The following is a 21110-nucleotide window of genomic DNA, read 5'->3' as shown; positions in this document are numbered from 1 at the left end:
TTTGACTGTTTACTTTGAAAATCCAAGAAAATCAACTGAAAAACTATTAGAACTAAGAAAAGTTCAGTAAAACGGCTTGAATATAAGATAAATGTACAAAAAGCAATTAAATAGCCTTCCTACTCACTACTATAGAAAATGAAGTGGGGAAAAAAGGATACAATTTCTTTCTGTCTTTCTTTTTCTTTTTTGAGACAGAGTTTCACTCTTGTTGCCCAGGCTGGAGTGCAGTGGCCCAATCATAGCTCACTGCAGCCTCAAACTCCTGGGCTCAAGAGATCCTTCTGCCTCAGCCTCCTGAGTAGCTAGGACTACATGTGCATGCTACCATGCCCAGGTAATTTTTAAATTTTTTTGTAGGGACGGGGATGTTGCTATGTTGCCGAGGCTGTTCTTGAACTCCTGGCCTCAAGCAATCCTCCCGCCTTAGCCTCCTGAGTAGCTGGGAATACAGGCATGAGCCACTGTGCCCGGCTACCAGTTTTTGATAAAGCTAACATACAACATAGCAATCTTCTACATGTTTACCTGAGTGAAATAAAAGTTTACATTCATCCAAAAAGCCATATGTGAATATTTATATTGGCTTTATTCATAATCATCAACAGTTGGTGAGTGGATAAACAAACTTTGGGACACTGCTCAGCAACAATAAGGAATGAAGCATTGATCCATGCAACACAGATAAACCTCAAATGCATTATGCTAGCTGAAAGAAGGCAGGCTCAGAAGCCTACAGAGTACATAAGTTTTTTTACAGGACATTCTGAAAAGAACAAAATTATGGGGACACCAAACAAATCAGTGGTTGCCAGGGGCTGAGAGTTGGGGGAGGCTGACTACAAAGAGTCGACAGGGAATTCCTTGCAGTGGTAGAATTCTTCTACATCCTGATATGATGGTGGTTACATGACTATATACATTTGTCAAAACTTCTAGAACTGTACACTGAAAAGAGTGAATTTTACTATAATAAGTTACACTTCAATTTGAAAAGCATGGAGTAGACTGAAGAACTCATTAATTTGATTTGTAAAATGGGACAGTGTTTACCACAATTTATTTGATTGTGGGAATTTATTTTACGATAGCTTTCCCCAAACGTTAGCCCATTTCTTAAGTTCCACCATCCACTACCTCACACCATGATCCCAAAATAAGTTCCATGCAGATTAAATACCTACACATTTTTGAAACCATAAACATTTTAAAAGAACTTTTTTCTTCCTATCTTGTGGTCAGGGAAACCCTTCTCAGTGAAGCATGAAAACTAGCTCCCAGGTTTTAAGTAAAGTCAGAATCCCTCTTTTCTATCTTTTGAACTGTGAACATTACAGAAACACCTCCCTCTCCCTCCTTTTGTTAATTTAATAGCACTCTTCCCAGTTTGTATCGTGTATTTGAAAGTGACTTGGAACTCTCAGGCAGAAAACTGGAAAAATGTGTTTTTCAGTTTCATCTGAGCCGTCAAAGCACCAAGAACATATGTCGTGATGTCCTCCTTTGAGTTCCCACAATGATCACATCAGCAATGGAAAATCAGCTTCTTTGCTGGCTCTTCCTTGCACCTGAGCAAACTCACTTTGCCATTTCTGGAAGGCTGTTCATGGTACCAAAAACACAGCAGCTTTCCTTTCCCTGCCAAACCCGCCAATGAAATGCCACTTCTCTGACTTTTTCTCCCTCTGCTAAACAAAATCATCTCCATAGTTAGAGTACAATCTTTTTCTTTTCTGTATTTCCAACATTTCTTTTTTTCTTTTCTTTTTTTTTTTTTTTTTGAGACGGAGTCTCGCTCTGTCGCCCAGGCTGGAGTGCAGTGGCCGGATCAACATTTCTTTTTTTCTAGAAAAGTATACACACTTGGAATCGGTGGGTTTTTGGCAAGATTTCTTCACAGACAAAATACTGATGCTGGCCCTGCCTTTCTTCAGTGTTTTTCAGCAGCTAAATCTGCTCTATCCCCCTTTTAATGAAAGTCACCTTGCAGGGATATGGGATTGATAAAAACAGAAGGGAATCCGATCCAGGCTGGCATCACGCTGAGGCCCTGTAAAACAATACTCCTGAACAGCTACAAAATTTGGCCACTTTTTGTTTTCCAGCTTTGCATTTGAGCTGTGAAAGCTGCCAAACCAAGCAATGTCCAGCTCATCTTAGATCTTAACTAAGCAAAATTTTATGAGACGCTAAATAGAGACCCCCCAGTCCTTTGGAAATAACACACAAACTTGTCGATAAACTTGGAAAATTATTGCAATATCACACTTAATTGCATTGTCTATCAATAATTAAGCTCCTAATAAATTGTTAACTATTAATATTAATAAAGCAGTAAATTTTGTCACACCATGCATGCCTGGGTATGCTCTTAGACTTATCTCTTCAGATAGCCAAAGAGGAGTTGAGAAAGACTGGAGCAACTGCAACATCTAACTAGTCTTCCCTTAATGAACCTCTACTCTCCATCACCCACCACCTCGAACCCTGATCAAAAAATGGGTTCTCTTTCCACCTATGGTGACTATTAGGATCAGCTACATAATTTGTGGGACCCAGTGCAAAATGAAAAGGAGAGGCCCCTTGTTCAAAAATTAAGAATTTCGGCATTAAACCAAGTGCAGGATGCATGTCCATGAAGCCAGCCCTGCTATCAGATCGTGTATTTGGCTAGAAAGTTGGTAAGAAAAGTAAAACATTTCGCTATTAAATAAGTAGTGAAGGAAATCAAAACATTTTACTCCAAAATATATTTCTTTGACATATTTTGAAACGGTTTAGAGAGCCAGCCAGCAGAGCTAATGCAAAGCTGTCCTTGGTGCCGGAGATTTGCATTTGTAGAGAATCTGCATGGATGTAGCCAGGCTTTATTGAGGTCCTCTCTTGTCCAGATCTAGGAGAAATTAACTGAGAATCTGACACCTTTAAAGGTCTGAAAGAAACATTTACTGTCTATTCTCTCTGAGGGCTGTCACCTGTGAGGTTTCACTGACATCTCCAGACCACTTTTGCTGGCCAGGCCTCCCCTTCTCCCCCTCTCAAAACCTCTTTTACCACCGTAACCTGTTTGGGGCCATGCGTTAAGCCCCCTTTCTTTCTGCAACCTCGAGATAATCTACACGCTTCTGTACCCCATTGGGGGGCTGGGGGTAATCACTCTATTGTTCTCTCCCCGTGGACACATCAATACATTTGCATGCCTTTTCTCCAACCAATCTGCCTTTGTCTGTTAATTTTTAAAGCGAATCTTCAGGGGGTGAAGGGAAAGTTTACCTTGGCCTTTAGAGTAGCAAGTGTTTTTGTGTGCGTTTGGGGGCAGAGGTGGCAAAGAGGTATTAAAGTTACATATATTGTAAAATCTTAGGACCTCGTCTCCCGATCTCCCACTTTTCCTAAGGTTTTCAGCCTTCAGGACAAAAAGTACTTCCGTAGGGCCTGCCGGATAAAGTGTGGTCCATGGAACAGCATCAGCAGCCTCTGGGAACTTCTTAGAAATGCAGACGCTCGGCCCCCACCCCAGACCTGCGGGATCAGAATCTCATTTTAACGGGATCCCTGGGGATTCTCGTGCACAGTACGGACTGTCACTGTCGAAGCAGCCACGGAAAACCTGTCCCCTGCTTCGTCTGGCTCTCGGGAGGTCAGCTCTCTTCTTCCCCCTCACTTTTTATCGGGTTCCGGAGCCTCGAAACTCGAGTCCCTGCCGAAATGCGCTCACTCCGAGACCACGAGCCCCCTCCTTCCCCGGCGAGCTCACCCCCTGGCTCCCGGCCGCCGCTCCGTCCCTCGGAGCCCGAGGCCACCTGTTCGGGGCCGCGCCGAGTGGTGCCGCCCCAAGCCGTCCCGGGCCCGGGCGCGTTCGCGCTCCGCCAGCACCGCCGCAGCCCGGCCAGGCGCGGGGAGGCGGGCTCCCGGGAATTGGCGTCTAGCACACCGCCCGCGCGAGTCAGGCTCGTGGCTCAGTTTCCCGCGGGCTGGGGAGAGTCCGGCCCTGTCCGAAGGTTTTGGAGACGCGCGTCTCCCCTTGGAGCCCCCTTTCCCACGGCGCCCGGGTTCCTCCCGTCGGGGAACCAGCCCCAGGGTTGGGAGTTACGCCTCCGCCTTTCAGGACGGTCCCGGGCCCGGGCTAGGAACCGCAGCCGGGCGGAAGGCGCGTTCGTCCCGCCGGCCCGCTGGCCCGCCGCCCTCCGGGGTTAGACGCTGCGCCCGAGCCTCCGGCGCCCGTGGCCGGCTGTGCGAGTCTGGGTCTCAGGAGCCCAAGGGGTCATACCCGTCCCGACGCCGAGCGCTTACCTGCCGCTCGCGTCCTCGGGGCTGGCTGCTGGCGCCGTGCGGCCCGCCTTTTCCCCTCTCCCGGGCTGCGGCCCTCCTCCCCCCGCCCGCGGCCTGGGCGCCGCCCCCGCCGCTCCCGGCCCGCTCGGCCGCCAGCTCTCCAGCTGCCCAGCGCGGCGTGGCGCGTCCGGCGCTCGGCGGCTGCGAGGCTGGGCGCGGAGGTGGGGAGCGGGCGGGGCGCGGAGGGAGGAGGGGGAGCGGGCAGCGCGGCCGGCCGAAGACTGGCTGGGAGCTCGGGGCCAGGGCCGGGGAAAAGAGGGGGCGGCGAGCCGAGCCGCCCACCCCACCGCAGCCGGGGGCCCCGCGGCGCTCCTGGGCTCCAGGCACTGCGGGACCCTTGGATGCCCGGCGTCCAGCCCAGCGCGCTCCTCCTTGGAGACCCCAACCTCCAGACTCAGCGGCTCACTTTAAGGCTCGCCCCGGTACCGATATGCCCGTTTCAGTGTCACACGCTGTGATGGGTGGGAGCCCCGAGGGCGCCCTTCTGCCAGGATATTCCTGAATCCGGAGATCAGATGTCAGTCCACTTGAGGGGGATTTGGAGAAAGCAGTAAATGAGAAATGTCCCAGTAAAGGATTCAGCTCGATGGTTTCCTGGCGAAGGTCTGGAAATACACCGGGTTCCCAGAAACCGGGATCTCCGGCGCTCTGCCTGCTGGGGGTCGAGGTGGAGGGGGTATATAAAGTGAGTTGTCCCTGGTCCCCTCTACCTTTCTGTCTCAGCATCTCTCCTTCTGCATGGTCACAGAATAAAAACTAGATCTGGATGGGACTTACAGATCCCCTAAGCAATTTGTCAAAATACCCTGTTTTACAGATGGGAAAATGGAGGTTCAGTTCTACAATACAAATTAGCTGTAGAGACCAGGGAAAAAATAAGCGCTCTGAATTCCCTCTCCGGCTCATTTTACTGCCCCTCTCCCCTGCCGCCTTTATAGTCGAATAACACCTGTATTTGCAAAATGCTTTATCGTTTTAAAAGCATCGTTCTCTTTTGTTAAACCTGTAGGAGAATATACCGTTTTTTCTTTACAACTAGAACAAAATTCTGGATTCTGAATTGCATTCACAGCCCTGGAGATGCCATGGTTATCAAGTGCAGATCTTCAGGGAACATCCTGGCTGACTCTGCTATTTTAGACACATGATGGGCGAGATGTATATTCTGCTTTCCAGGAGGGGTTGAATTTGTTTTGCAAACACCAATTTATTAACACTCACAACATTCTAACGGAATAAATGAATGGACAGTGTTTTCAGAAAGACTTTTAACTGGTTGGATTAAGGGAGAGTAGAGTCAGGAAGCTTATCCAGGTTACATACATGAATTCAGTTTTGATTAAGGGGAAAATGGTGTATTTAATAAACACACTCAGTATTACTCCAACCGGTTAAATTTGTTCCTTTTGAATGAACTTAACACTTAACTTATATGTATTTTTACTTATAAGTTACATGTAAAAATATATATGTTATTTTTACATATAAGTTACGTATTTTTAACATATGTATATAAGTTCATATTTTATATGAACTTAACTTATATGTATTTTTAACTTACATATAATTTTTTTCATATTAACTTCTTTATTTTTATTTTACATAGACCACATACCTAAAGAATTTTCATACACCGCTAGTGGGAGTGTAAAGTTCTACAAGCATTTTGGAAAACTCTTTGGCAGACTCTATTAAAGCTGAGAGTACAACTACCCTCTGACCAGCAATTCCCCTTCTGGATGTACACACAACCTCAATCAGTGTGTATGTTTACCAAAGGATATGAACTAGAATATCATACCAGTATATTTGCAATAGCCCAGATTGGAAACGACCCAGATGCCCACCAACAGAATGAATCACAGACATTGTAGTGATATAGTCACAAAGCGGAATCCCAGACAGCAATGAGACTGCATGAACCACTGCTATGCTTAATACAGATGAACCTCTGAAACAATGTTGAGTGAAGAAGTCAGGCACAAAAACACAGACACTACGTGATTCTGTTTCTGTAAAGGATAAAACAGACAAAACTAACCTATGCTGTTAGAAGTTAGGATAGCGGTCACTGGAGAGTAAGAAGGGCTTACGGGTAATGTCTGGCTTCTTGATCTGGGTACAGTTTAAACGGATCTATGGGCACTTTTTTGTGTATGTATGTCTCATGTCAATAACAAGTTAAAATATGTCTATCTCATATTAACAGTTGCTTGAATTTCTAAAGTTAAGAGTGATACCAGAGTAAGTATGCTTTTCCTTTAAACAAACTTGCTGTTTAAAAAAGAACTTTAAGGCTCTTTGGGAGGCTGGGGTGAGGGGATTGCTTGAGCCCAGGAGTTCAAGACCAGCCTGAGCAACACAGTGAGACTCCATCTCTATTAAAAAAAAAAAAAAGTAGCCAGGCATGGTGGTGCATGTTGATTATTATGAATAAAGGCAATAAATATTCACATACAGCTTTTTGTGTGAATATAAACTTTTATTTCACTTAGGTAAATACCTAGAAGTAAGAGTGCTATGTTGTATGGTAAGTTTAGCTTTATCAAAACCTGGTAGCCAGACACAGCTTGCCCCTGTAATCCCAGCTACTGAGGAGGCTGAGGTGGGAGGATGGCTTGAGCCCAGCAGTTGGAGGCTACCATGAGCTATGATCATGCCCCTGTACTCCAGCCTGGGTGACAGAGTGAGATCCTGTCTCTAAAAAAAAAAAAAAAGAAAAAAAGAAAAGAAAAGAAAAAAAGAAATATGTCTAAAAAATATAAATAAGACAGTTCTTAAAAATTCATATTTTGCTGTACTTTCAGCCAAAGTTTCATTCTTCTTGACACACGCTCTCAGATTCACATAACTTTGACATCAGTACCTATGGAAGAGAAAAGAGGTTGGGATTAAGGAGGGAACCCCGGCCCTCCAGCCACAGGTTTTTCTGCCCTAATCGCATGCCTTCTACATGGGTACTATCTGGAGATATGAAGGAAGGCTATGGCTGCTCGGGATTTGCAGGTAAATATTTATCCAAAGCCTGTGGGCTGATGTCCCAGCAACTGAAGAGTGGGTGGCTTTGGCTGTAGTCCCACAGGGTCTTTGAGCCAGTGATGGAGCTTGATCAGCAGGCGTCAGCCAGGCAGCAAACATGGCAGAGACAGAATAGAGAAGGCAAAATTCTTGTCACCTTGCCCACTTCCCACTGATAGGTCCCTTAATGTAGGCTCTCGGCAAAGGGAGGTGGCAGAGGAGGACAGCTCACCAGTGCTCTAGGGCACGGCTCTCCTTAGAACTTCAAATGAATTGACCTGTGGCCAAATCGTCTACAAATAGAGCACATGATGGTCTCAAACAGATTCATTCTTTCCCAAGGGAAACAGAGCACGAAGAGAACATGGGACTCAGGTGCAAATCAAGACAGTGGGCTGGGCTGGGCACGGTGGCTCATGTCTGCAATCCCAGCACTTTGGGAGGCTGAGGCAAGAGGATTGCTTGGGTCCAGGAGTCTCGACCAGCCTGGCCAACATGGTGAAACCTCGTCTATACCCAGGAAAGTACAAAAATCAGCTGGCATGGTGGCGTTGCATATACTCTTGACTACTCAGGAGACTAAGTGGGAGGATCACTTGAACCCAGGAAGTCAAGGCTGCAGTGAGCCAGGATTGCACCACTGTACTCCACCCGGGGGGAAAAGGGGGGACCCTGTCTAAAAAAAAAAAAAAAAAAAAAAAAAAAGACAGTGGGATGAGGGTTTAGGATAACAGTAACAATTGACTAATACTGCTAGATCTTTACATACTTTATACTTGATTTCACAAAATCCTCGCGGCAACCCACAGAGGACCGTACAGCTGAGGAAACCAAGGCACAGATAGGTTATGTGCTTTTCCTAAGGTCCACAGCTAGTAAGTGGCAGAGCCAGGACTGGAATAAGTCAGAGCATGACTCTCAAGCTCCTGCTCCCTTAACACCTGGGTGTGAAAGGTGGAATGGTGTCATAGCAAAAGCATCAGGTAGACAATCAGGAAATAAGGGGCTTGGTGTTTACCAGTGTTGCCACTGACTAATGGGTATTGTCACTTAGACAGTCTGGGTCTCAGTTTCCCCACGTGTAAAATACATAGGAGGTGGCAAGGTCAATTGAAACTTCAGTGATAATGCCAAGGTTTGGTTTGGGAGACTTTAGGCCCCCCATAATCCCCATCAGCACTCCCATAGCCCAAATAAAAGACATGTAATAAAAATAGTGCACTGTGCAAACCAAACAAGAAGAGTCCCCTCGCCAACATGGTCCTCACTTCCCACACACCTGTAATCAGATCACCATGTCTGAATCTCTTCTTTATGGAAAGAAATCCTAGAGCAACACTGCTCAGCAGTCTCTTCTGGCTTAAGTCATTCATTCATTCATTCATTCATTCATTCATTCAACAGACATGTATTTTATGCATATGGTATCAGTGAGGGTAGCCTAGGTTATTCTGCAGTCAGAAACAACCCTCAAAATCTCAGTGGTTAGTGTAAACAAAGGTGTTTTGTTTGTTTTTGTTTTGTTTTGTTTGAGATGGAGTCTCACTCTGTCACCTAGGGTGGAGTGCAGTGATGTACTCTGCAACTTCTGCCTCTGGGTTCAACAATTCTCCTCCCTCAGCCTCCCGAGTAGCTGGGATTACAGGTGTGCACCACCACACCTGGCTAATTTTTGTATCTTTAGTAGAGACCGGTTTTCACCCTGTTGGCCAGGCTGGTCTCAAACTCCTGACCTCAAGTGATCTGCCTACCTCGACCTCCCAAAGTGCAGGGATTACAGGCATAAGCCACCACGCCTGGCCACAAAGATTAATTTTTTTACTCACACTACATGTGCATCGTAGGTTAGAAGGGGGTGTCTACCTATTGCAGTCAATCAGGGATCCAAGATGACTGAGTAGCCACCTTCTCAAACATTGCTGCTTGCTGAGCTAGAGGGAAAAGAGAGCTCTGGACCACAAGTATTTAAATGCTATAGCCTAGAAGTGGTGTACAACGCTTCTGCACTGAACTCATCAGCTGGAACTGTGCACATAGTTGCACCCAGACCTAGAGGGCCAGGAAATGCAGCCCTACAAGGGCCTGGAAAGTGAAGAGTTGGACATACTTGGTGAACAGCACCGATGACTACCACATCTACTACGTGCCAGGCCCGGGGCAGATGAAGATGGGCAAGATACAGTCCCCGCCCTATAGGCCCCCCTCACAATCAAACCAGAGAAGTCTCTGGTGATGCAATTCTACCCCTATGGTGTAGGCGTTGGTGGATCTAGGTGAGAAACCAATCACTGCCAACTTAAGTGAAGTCACAGCATTTTTTTTCTGGAACATTGTGTTAGTTGCAATGGTGGTGAACCTATTGCACAACGGATGAGATAAATAAATCACACACTCTCTCGCGGGAGGCGAAAAGGCCCTCTCTTGGGAAAACACTGAATGAAGACAGTTGGACATGTTGTCATTCTCTTCAATGAAAGTTACAAATGGCAGTTTAATGAAAAATGAAACCAGACCTTGGCCTCAACCAAGATGAGGGTGGTGGGACCAGCCCTTTTTGAGAATGTGTTCCAACTTGGGAAGAGCTGGTGGCCCTGTGCCAACACAAATAACCCGAAAATCCAGAGGAAACTAAAGGCAGCACAGTCAATCTGCATGCTGGGATTAGTTTGTGAAACTCACCACCACCCTGCCTGGCAGTGAGCGAGCCCAGGGCTTGGGGGTTGGAGTAGGGAGTTGAGGGAGGAGGGCAAGCACATGCGGCTCTTTAGTAGTGTGAAGAGACAACTCTCAGGGCCAGGTCACATCCAGCTCAGTCCAAATTTGAACAACAATGGCCCTTTTTGTTTCTTGGAGGAATCCATGAACTCCTGGCCGTGCCATTTTAAACCAAATCTCTTGCTTTTCCTGTCTCTGAAACCACAGGGCACATTTCAGGAGAAAATTCTGGACAGACACATCCCTATAGCACCTTAGTTTGCCTTCTCTATCCATTTTCCCCTTGAGAAAGATACTTTGAGACTATGCAAATATCCTGTTTCTCCTCCAACCTTCTCCCACTAATTTTAGCATCCATCGGTAGATCATGCATGCAACAATTATTCCTGTGGTGTTTAAAGGTGATTTTCTATTTCCCTCATTCATTCTATGTGAATTCATTGGAATTCTTCTATAGGGAAGAATTCTCTCCCATTTATTTATTCATTAACTTATTTACGTCAATATGAATTCATGGATAAGGAGTTTAGTCTTTGGGTTAGAATCCAATGTTGTTATTATTGACTTTATTGCCAGTGTCCTAGCTTCAGTCATTGCAAGCTCTTTTAGGCTGGCTCCCATGTCTCCACTCTTTCGTGAGTACTTTCTTACTTTCTGGCACCATAATATGCTCCAGGCTCATTTGTATATTACCCTATTGATTTTTTCATTTCATCTAAGAATATGCCTCATCTTAAGTCCCCTTCCTTTCTTTTTCTTCTTTTAGCCATTTTTCTTTTTTTCTTTCTTTCTTTCTTTCTTTCTTTTTTTTTTTTTTTTGATGGAGTCTCGCTCTGTCTCCCGGGCTGGAGTGCAATGGCGTGATCTTGGTTCACTGCAACCTCTGCCTTCTGGGTTCAAGTGATTCTCCTGGCTCAGCTTCCCAAGTAGCTGGGACGACAGGCGCATGCCACTACGCCTGGCTAATTTTTGTATTTTCAGTAGAGATGGGGTTTCAGCCTATTGCCCAGGCTGGTCTCAAACTCCTGACCTCAAGTGATCCGCCTGCCTCGGCCACCCAAAATGTTGGGATTACAGGCGGCAGCCACCGCGCCCAGCCCCCATTTGTGTGTTTTTAACCAGTTTTCCAATCAAGGACCCACTGCATAAAGTAATGCTCCATTTTATTTGTACTAAGTTGCTTTTCTCAAGTTGTAACAGTTATGCTACCTGGATCTAGAGTTTCGGAATTTGGGGGGAAAATGCCTGTTAACTTAATTACATCCATCATCATATTAAAATATTTTTGGTATGCCCATTGGCCTCATACTTCCTTAGTCTCATCTGTTGTTACAACATTTTTGGCTATAAGGATCAGAAACCACAAATCCACTGGCTTAAATCATAAGGAAATATATTGTTCAGGGAACAGGAAGGCCAGAGGCATAGTGCAAAGATTCTGGCTCCTTTTTGCTGCGGTCCTTTCAGCTCTGCCCTCGGCCTGGTTTTCCTCATGGTCATATGCTGGCAGTCAGTGGCAAAGAAGGCAACACACTACCTTGGCTGTGTGCATCAAGAGGGGTAGGGGAAGGGGCAGGAGGGGGAAAAAGAAAACACCTCTCCAACTGTGGAGTAAATAACTTTCCTTTCAGTCTGATTGGACCAAAGTAGGTCACATGACCACCTCTGGACCAATTACAGATGCCAGGGGAAGGCCAGAAATGGATTGGCTTAAGCCTGGGTTCAGGAACCAGGCTTAATCACATTCAAGGGGAATGTGATTACCATGATCCTTGAAGACTGGTGGTTCTCCAACGTCAGGCTGCATCAGAATCACCAGGAGGACTTGTTAAAATACAGATTGCTGGGCCGGCCCCAGCCTCAGAGTTTCTAATTCAGTAGTCTTGGGTGGTGTTTGGGAATTTACATATCTGATTGTACATTTGTTTTCTTTCTTTTTTTTTTGAGGCGGAGTTTCGCCTTTGTCACCCAGGCTGGGGTGCAATTGTGTGATCTTGGCTTACTGTAACCTCTGCCTTCCAGGTTCAAGCAATTCTCCTGCCTCAGCCTCCTGAGTAGCTGGAATTACAGGCATGCGCCACCATGCCCAACTAATTTTGTATTTTTAGTAGAGATGGGGCTTCACCACGTTGGCCAGGTTGGTCTCAAACTCCTGACCTCAGGTGATCCGCCCGCCTCGGCCTCCCAAGGTGCTGGGATTACAGGTGTCAGCCACCTCGCCTGGCCTCATTTCTAACAAATTCCCTAGTGATGCTGATGTTATTAGTCTGGGAACCACCCTTAGAGACTAATTCTGCAGCTGGGGATGGGATCAGTGGACCCTGAGTCACATGGGCTGCCTGGAGGTGGGGTGCAGGGAGGAATGGGTTCAGGGTAGACCACTACTATGGTCTGAATGTTTGTGTCCCATAAAAAAGTTTTATGTTGAAACCTAATCATCAATGTGATAGTATTAGGGAGTTGGGCCTTTGGGAAGTGATTAGGTCATGCGGCCAGAGCCCTCATGAATGGGATTAGTGCCCATAGAGAAGAGACCCAAGAAAACTAGCCATGTGGGGACACAGCTAGAAGGTGCCATCTATGAACCAGCAGGCCCTCGCTAGACACGGAATCTGCTGACACCTTGATTTTGAATTTCCCAGTCTCCGGAACTGTGAGCAATGAGTTTTTGTTGTTTATAAGTACCCAGTCTAAGGCATTGTGTTATAGCAGCCCCAGTGAACTGAGACAGCCATCCACTGGTGTCCACTGGATTAGCACGCGTCAAATCTCAATGTGCACATGAGCCACCTAGGAGTCTTTTTAAGATGCAGATTCTGTCTCAGTAGCCCTGGGGTGGGGCCTGCAATTCTGCATTTCTATTGAGCAATGCTGATGCTGCTGGTCCATGAACCCCACTCTGATGGGAAAGATACTCCACTGCCCTTTCCCTTCTTCAAATCCTCCTCTGCTCTCTCATCTATTGATTCTACAATGATCTGCCAATCCCGGGATGCCAGACAGCATCCTATGTCCTTCCCTCCACTGAATTTCCAAAGCCCTCACCATCTGCATCATTCATTAAGCACGGATGACTCATGACCTTGAATGCTGGATTTAAGTAGTAGTTTTCATCTTCAACTAGAATATAAGGGCCTTGAGAGCAAGCTCTTCTGCCTCATTTTTTTCCCCTAAGTCTTCATGCCTGTATCTGGGTAGACTAGATGTATTCGTCAAATAAAGTTAGGCTATGCTGCAGTAACAAACCTAAAATTCAAAGGCTTGATTCCACAAAGGTCAATTTCTCCTTACATAAAGTCTGAGGCAGAACAGGATACCTCTCTCTACCTTAAAGGTAAGGCATCAGGAACATGTGTCCCCAAGTTGGCTGAGGCAGGGAAGAGAAAGGTGGGAGAGGCACTGAACTTTTAAATGCCTTGGTCCAGAAGTGACACATATCACTCCTGCTCATAATTGATTGGGCAGTCCTAATTCTGTGGTCCCAACGTAACTGCAAGGGAGGCTGGGAATGTAGGAAAGCATATGGAATATTTGATACCAACTGTACCATAGTAGGTATCAGTAGTTTCTTTTTTCTTTTTTGTTTGAGACAGAGTCTTGCTCTGTTGCCCAGGCTGGAGTGCAGTGGCATCATGGCTTAATGCAGCCTTGACTTCCCAGGCTTAGACAATTCTCCCACCTCAGCCTCCAGAGTAGCTGAGACTACAGGTACAAGCAATCATGCCCAGCTAACTTTTTGTATGTTTTGTAGAGATGGAGTTTCACCATGTTGCCCAAGCTGGTCTTGAACTCCTAACCTCAAGTGATCCACCCGCCCTCAGCCTCCCAAAGTGCTGGGATTACAGACATGAGTCACCATGCCTGGCCTAGTAGTTACTTCTTGATTGATAATTTGAGTCACTTTCTCAGGGTCTTTCCTAGTTTCAGTAGATCTTTCTTGAGAGTTCGTGACCAAAACCACACCAGATTCCAGTAATGTCTTCCCTGCCCAATCTATTTATACTTTAAACTCTTTCCCTCACTACTCCTGGCTGAATCGCTGTTTCCCTGCTTGGTTTTCTTCCATAGCACTAATCAACAACTAACACACATTACTTCTTTTGTTCATTGTTTGTCTCCCAAAAAGACAAGTCAGGAGGTAAGTTCCATGAGGCAAAGACTGATTTTTCTTTTTTCTTTCTTTCTTTTCTTTTTTTTTTTTTTTGAGATGGAGTCTCGCTCTGTAGCCCACACTGGAGTGCAGTGGTGCAATCTCAGCTCACTGCAAACTCTGCCTCCTGGGTTCAAGCGATTCTCCTGCCTCAGCCTCCCTAGTAGCTGGGATTACAGGTGCCTGCCACCACGCCCAGCTAATTTTTGTATTTTTAGTAGAGACGAGGTTTCACCATGTTGGCCAGGCTGGTGTTGAACTCCTGGCCTCAAGTGATCCGCCTGCCTCAGTCTCCCAAGGTGCTGGGATTACAGGTGTGAACCACCTCGCCTGGCCTCTTTTTTTTTTTTTTAACTGTTTTTTGTGGCTATTGTGTCCCCAGTCCCTGGATCTGTGCCTGGCACATAGTTGATATTCAATAATTATTAATTAATGAATGTGTGGATCATGGATTTCTGTGAGAGGAGGTCATGCTTTTGTTTTCCTTTGTTTTTTAACCAGTGCCTTCCTGGATGACATTGGCCGTGCTGGAGTAGATGTAGTATATACTGACTATCAAAAGCTTGCACTATCTAATGTTGGCAGTGCCAGCAACTTCTCTTGGTCTTTTGCTGTGCTCCTTCCTTTGCCCATCTGTACACTCAAGAGTAGGAGAAGAAGAGACTAAAGAGAAAGCATCAGAAATATTGGTGCCAAGCCCTTTCCTCTCTTAGGTTTGCCTCTGGATGGACCACGTCCCTGGGGCAGGCTGGGCAGATCATCGGAAAGCAGCTTACTAAATCGAGTTTCCAGGGCCACTCTGGGACACTGCTGCTCTCTCTGTCCACCTGAAAAAGAAAGTTCAAAACCACAAGTTGCTCTCCAAGTCACCAGGTTAGGTGCCCAGTTTCCCTCTGAGGAACCGCTGCCCTGGCAAGAACAATCAAATCCCTTTCTTGCAATTGGAGAGGCAAGGCTCTTAGGAATAACTTCAGCCCCATGCCTTTTGTTTCATCCTCCTATTCCTCCACTCCACAAAGTGAAATATGATAGTAGCAGAGTTTCTGTAGCTTTTCTAAGAAATTCCTCTTTGCTGGCACATAAAAAGGACTCTCTTGGATTTCTGCCATTGGCTGTGGAGCTTTAACACATTGTTGTTGGCTCATCTGGGGAGCCAAGATGAGTAAAATATTCTCCAAACTCCTGTGGAAACACATAGCAAGTGTTTCCAACCATACTGTATTATTTGACCCAAAATATTTTCCCCCCTCCTCTTTGCCAATCTATGTGCTACTTCCCTCAAAACTCCAAGTGGCCCTCCTTCCCCAAACCCAACAGCTCTTGGATTACTAAGAGGGTCTGGGGCCACACTAACTCATTTTGTGACCTTCAGCAAGTTAACCCCCTTTTCTGGGCCTCTAGTTTCACATCTCATGGAAAGGGTATATTAGTACAGTGTTTCTCAAACTTTAGAGCTGATCAAAATCATCTAGAGGGCTTGTTCAAACTCATTGCTGGCCCCACCTCCAGATTTCCTGATTCAGTAGTTTTGGGGAGGGACCCCAGTAGTTACATCTTTAACAAGTTCCCAGGCGAGGCTGACGCTGATGGTTCAGCGACCACACTTTGAGAGCCATTGTATTAGATGAACTCAGAGGTTCTTGTAGCTTGTTCATTCCATGAGTCTAGGATCAGTCTGAGTCAGGGCTCTTTTGGTCTCAAGTGACAGAAACTTGACTCAAACTAGCTTAAGTAAGAAAGGGAATTTGGCTGGGCACCGTGGCTCACACCTGTAATCCCAACACTTTGGGATATCGAGGCAGGAGGATCACTTTGAGGCCAAGAGCTTGAGGTCAGCCTGGGCAACAGAGCAAGACCCTGTCTCTAAAAAAAAAAAAATTAGCTGGGCATGGTGATGCATGCCTGTGGTCTCAGCTACTCAGGAGGCTGAGGCAGAAGGATCACTTGAGTCCAGGAGTTGGAGGCTGCAGTGAGCTATGATCACACCACTGCACTTCAGCCTGGGCAACAGAATGAGACTCTGTCTCAAGAAACAAAAAAAAAGAAAAAGAAAGAAAGAGAAAAAAAAAAGAAAGAAAGAAAAAGAAAGAAAGAAAGAAAAGAAGAAGAAAGAAAGAAAGGAAAGAGGAAGGAAGGAAGGACATTTATCAGCTCACATATCCAGGAAGGACAGAAGTGGAGTGGATTCTGGATACAGGAATTCAAAGATTCTGGATACAGGAATTCAAATGATGTCATTGAATTTTTTTTCTTACTTTCTTTTCCTTTCGTCCTCTTCCTCTCCCTTCCCCCTGCCTCCTACCTCTCAGCAGCTGGTCCCCATCTTTCTCCACAAGGGGTTTATATTGGCAGTCCTAGAGAAGAAAGAGAACTCTTGATCCCTAGTTCAGTGTATATTCATCCCAGAGACAGACTCTCCTTGGTCTGGCTTGAACCATCATATGGTGAGGAGAATGGAGCATTATGATTGGCTAAACCTAGGTCAGACACCTCCTCTTGAAGTCAAGGACTAGGATATTATGATGGGCAGCTCCCTTTTTATATTATAACCTCTAGATTTGCCTTATTCATTGCCATATTTTCAGGATCAAGTGCCTAGAGCACAGCAGGTGCTTAACAAATATTTGTCGAATGAATGACTCTATCACTTCGTGAATAGTGTAAACTATTAGTGAATCCAGCGATCTTCAAAATTGGTGATCCTATGCACTCTGGGAGTAAATGTGCAGTTTATTGAGATTTTCACAACTTTTTTCCTGCATCCAATGAAAGTACAGTTTGTTGTTCTTTTCTTTTCTTTTCTTTTCTTTTTTTTTTCCCTCCCAGTGGGGATGAGAGACGTTATGCTAAAGCCCAGCACATCCACCATCCCTTACATCCTTCTGGGTTTCTGAGGTGAATTCTGATCCTGAAAACACAGTCATGTATCTTTTTGCCTCAGAATAATGTAAATTCATTCTAAATCAGATCCTCTTTAGTCTCTTTTAATGAGTATCCTATAGGCTTTTGTGAGTTTATCGCTTAATAAGGTCTATATTTCTACAAAAAGAAACATCTCCTCCCATCCCCAGCCTGTATTACAGTAGCTGCTTTTTAGGATATTGGCTGAGTCTCAGGACCTGGGTTTTTATCACAAACACTGACCCTTTGGAGGCCTCAATTTCCTTATTTGTAAAAGAACAGGGCTGACTTAGGTCAGTAGTACTCAGATTTGGCTACCCATTGGAACCACCTGGAGAGGTTAAACAAATTATTGATGCTCAAATCCCATCCTCAGATAATCAGGTTTATATGGTGGAGGCATCCGTATTTTTTTAAAACTCTCTAGGTGAGTCTAAGGTGCCACCAGAGTTGAGAACCACTAGCTAGATAATTCTAATTTTAAAATGTAGACAAAGTCATAATGCCAGCCTGACTGCTGGGGCAAATTACTTAATCTCCTTAGCGCTTGGTTTTCTTCTCTATAAAATGGAGGTATTAACTGTACATAAGGTTATTGTGAGGTTGAAAAGAGATGATCCAACTAGAACCTTGCCATTCAAAGTGTGGTTCATAAACACAGTGGTATCTGCATAAACTGGGTGCTTGTTAGATATGCAAAATCTGACTGAGCACAGTGGCTTACAACTGTAATCCCAGCACTTTGGGAGGCCGAGGCAGGAGGATCACTTGAGCTCTGGAGTTTGAGACCAGCCTGGGCAACATAGTGAGACCCGCCCCTCCCTGCCCCCTGGATCTCTATGAAAAGAAAAATTTAAAAATTAGCTGGGTATGGGTGTGCACGTCTGTAGTCCCAGCTACTCGAAAGACTGAAGTGGAAGGATCGCTTGAGCCTGAGAGGTGGAAGCTGCAGGGAGCTGTTGTCATGCCACTGCATTCCAGCCTGGACAATAGAGCAAGACTCTGTCAAAAAAAAAAAAAAAAAAAAAGGCAGAACCCAAACCCAAGACAAGAGCTTGACTGAAAGTAGTTATAACTAATGAGTGGATAAACAAAATGAGGTAGATCTATACAATAAAATATTGTTTGGCCATAAAAAGAAATGAAGGGGATTAAAAATATGATCAAAATTGTAAAGCCCCACACAAGGTGCTTCCTTTTAGGTTATTTCTATAGAATAGCAAAACATCTGTCAGTTACCGACCTTGGTCCAATCTAAGAGTCAATAATGGCTGCTGATATCCATACCTCTGAGGACAGGGGCCTCAATATGTGAATGAATGAAGAAGGTCACCAGTGAAGACCCTCCCCACTTCTTTGCCCACCTCTATGAGGGCAGAAGTCCTTTGGGATTTGCCTATGACAGTTAGGGATAGTCCTTGTCTTTAGTGAAGAGGATGATAATGCCTGGCCTTCTGGCTTCTTGCTAGTTTGAGTGTGGTTTTGGAACCAGGATTGACACCATCACCTGGGAGCTTGTTTGAAGTACGGAATATGAGGCCCCCACTCCAGACCTCCTGCATCAGAATTGGGATTTTGATAAGCTTCCCAAGTGATTCATATGCACATTAACATTTAAGAAACACTGTTCTAGATAGTTTTACACAATAGCTTCCTAGTCTATATTTTAAAAAATTGATTTAGGAGAGGAGAGTATTGATACCTTCTGAATTTTTCTCCCCTCAAAATGAATTTTTAGAACCTCAAAGCTTGCTTTTTTTTTTTTTATTATTATACTTTAAGTTCTAGGGTACATGTGCACAACATGCAGGTTTGTTACATATGTATACATGTGCCATGTTGGTGTGCTGCACCCATTAACTCGTCATTTACATTAGGTATATCTCCTAATGCTATCCCTCCCCTCTCCCCACACCCCCCAACAGGCCCCAGTTTGTGATGTTCCCCACCCTGTGTCCAAGTAGAACCTCAAAGCTTTCATGTTTTTCATTTGCCCTCATTTTTGGGAAATGCTTTTCCCTACATTTTCCCCCTTATTTACTCATTTTTAGTCATACATTTTATTCATCATTCCACAAAGTGATCCTTTGAAATAAGAGGACGACGTAAGACTGTTCCTCAGAGTCCCCTGGGACTATGCTAAAAACCATCACACCCCTTATGAGACAACTAGCTTCTCATTGTCAGTGTGAAATTGTGTCCTCAAGGATGGCTTTTGCATGCAAAAATATTATTCAGAGGCTAATGTGGTTCTTGGAAATACTGTAATATTCAATTCAAATGCAACTAACAAACTTTAAAACTGAAATCCTTCTTACATTTTTAAGTTCAACTTAAAAATACTATTGTTTTCTTTATAAATACAATTTCATTTTATCAATAATTTTATAGGCACTTTCATAATTAAGTTCTCTTAAATCATTTATATCAAATTTGTACTTTTAACATATTTTATTTGCTGTGAAGGTACATTGTTTCTTAACAAGTTCCTTAAGAATGTCACTGGCTGGGTGTGGTGGCTCACACCTGTAATCCCAGCACTTTGGGAGGCCGAGGCGGGCAGACCACCTGAGGTCAGGAGTTCGAGATCAGCCTGACTAACATGGAGAAACCCTGTCTCTACTAAAAATACAAAAATTAGCCAGGCGTGGTGGCGCATGCCTGTAATCCCAGCTACTCAGGAGGCTGAGGCGGGAGAAACAGTTGAACCCAGGAGGTGGAGGTTGCGATGAGTCGAGATCGCGCCATTATACTCCTGCCTGGGCAACAAGAGTGAAACTCCATCTCCAAAAAAGAAAGTCACTGATTCTAATAAATCTAATACATTAAACTTCTAAATAAGTTCTTCCAAATGTCCTAATACTGTTGACAAGCATAATAAACTGGTCATCACATCACATCAATTAATTACTCACATACATATTTTAACTACAAGCACAAGGCTAACCTGTTAGATAATCAAATAGTCAAAATTATCTTGGACATTGCAAGTAAATATACACAGAGAATTCCCACATGTAACACAAAAATATGAAGAGGTTTGGCATATTTATTGATCTCTATAGTTAACTGTAGTTTTTCTTAGGGTTAAGTCAGGGCTTCTCAAGAGAGGGTGATTTTTGCCTTTCAGGGCACATTTAACAATGTCCAGAGACATTTTCGTTTGTTGTCCTATCTTGAGGGCATGAAACACTCCAGTGCCTCCCATCTCCCATTGGAATTTTTTTTTTTTTTTTTTTTTGAGATCCCCTCCCACTCTGTCATCCAGGCTGGAGTGCAGTGGCACAATCTTGGCTCACTGCAACCTCTGCCTCCCTGGTTCCAGCAGTTCTCTGGCTTCAGCCTCCTGAGTAGCTGGGATTACAGGCGCCCAGCTAATTTTTTTGTATTTTTAGTGGAAATGGGGTTTCGCCATGTTGGCCAGGCTGGTCTCAAATCCCTGACCTCAAGTGATCCGCCTGCCTTGGCCTCCCAAAGTGCTGGGATTACAGGTGTGAGCCACCACACTCAGCCCTCCCACTGGATTCTGATGTTGGTCAGGTTTTCTCTGGCTAGATGGTCAAATTCTAAAGTCATTCTAATGCCAATTATAGTAAGGAACATATATATTTATATAAATAAATTAGTAAAATTATGCTATAGTAAAGTGTTTAATAAAATTATACATTATATATGATATATAGTGTATATATATTACACATATTAATATATAAATAGTGCCAAGCACTGATGTTTTATTTTACATTTATTAGTGCTCTAGACATGAGAACTATGGCTTAAACTCCTGATAGGCTCTTGCAAATCCCTCTCATTGATCAAGATTGTCTATTCATTCGTTTAGCAAGTATTTATTACTTATTAAGTGTCAGATACTGCAGAGGTTCTGGGGATGAAGAGGTAACCAGGATATACACAATCTCCACTCTCAATGACATTACACTCCCACTCTAGGGCTGTTCTTAGGATTAAATTATATATATATATATATATTTTT

At 44.5% G+C, this 21110-nt stretch overlaps 1 protein-coding gene across 8 annotated transcripts in view; it reads right to left on the bottom strand.

Moving 5' to 3' along the window:
• The window catches only part of ADGRG2 (adhesion G protein-coupled receptor G2), a 135429-nt gene extending 131080 nt beyond the window's left edge, over positions 1 to 4349 (bottom strand). For all 8 annotated transcript variants that reach the window (XM_009197284.2, XM_021933027.2, XM_021933024.2 and 5 more), the window contains exon 1: positions 4294 to 4349. The gene's annotated coding sequence lies outside the window, so the exon portion shown is untranslated. The remainder of the gene's footprint in view (positions 1 to 4293) is intronic.
• Between the last annotated feature and the right edge of the window lie 16761 nt (positions 4350 to 21110).

The sequence above is a fragment of the Papio anubis genome, chromosome X (assembly GCF_008728515.1).
Source record: "Papio anubis isolate 15944 chromosome X, Panubis1.0, whole genome shotgun sequence".
In the NCBI taxonomy this organism is placed as follows: domain Eukaryota; kingdom Metazoa; phylum Chordata; class Mammalia; order Primates; family Cercopithecidae; genus Papio; species Papio anubis.
This window is presented reverse-complemented; position numbering and strand designations above follow the sequence as displayed.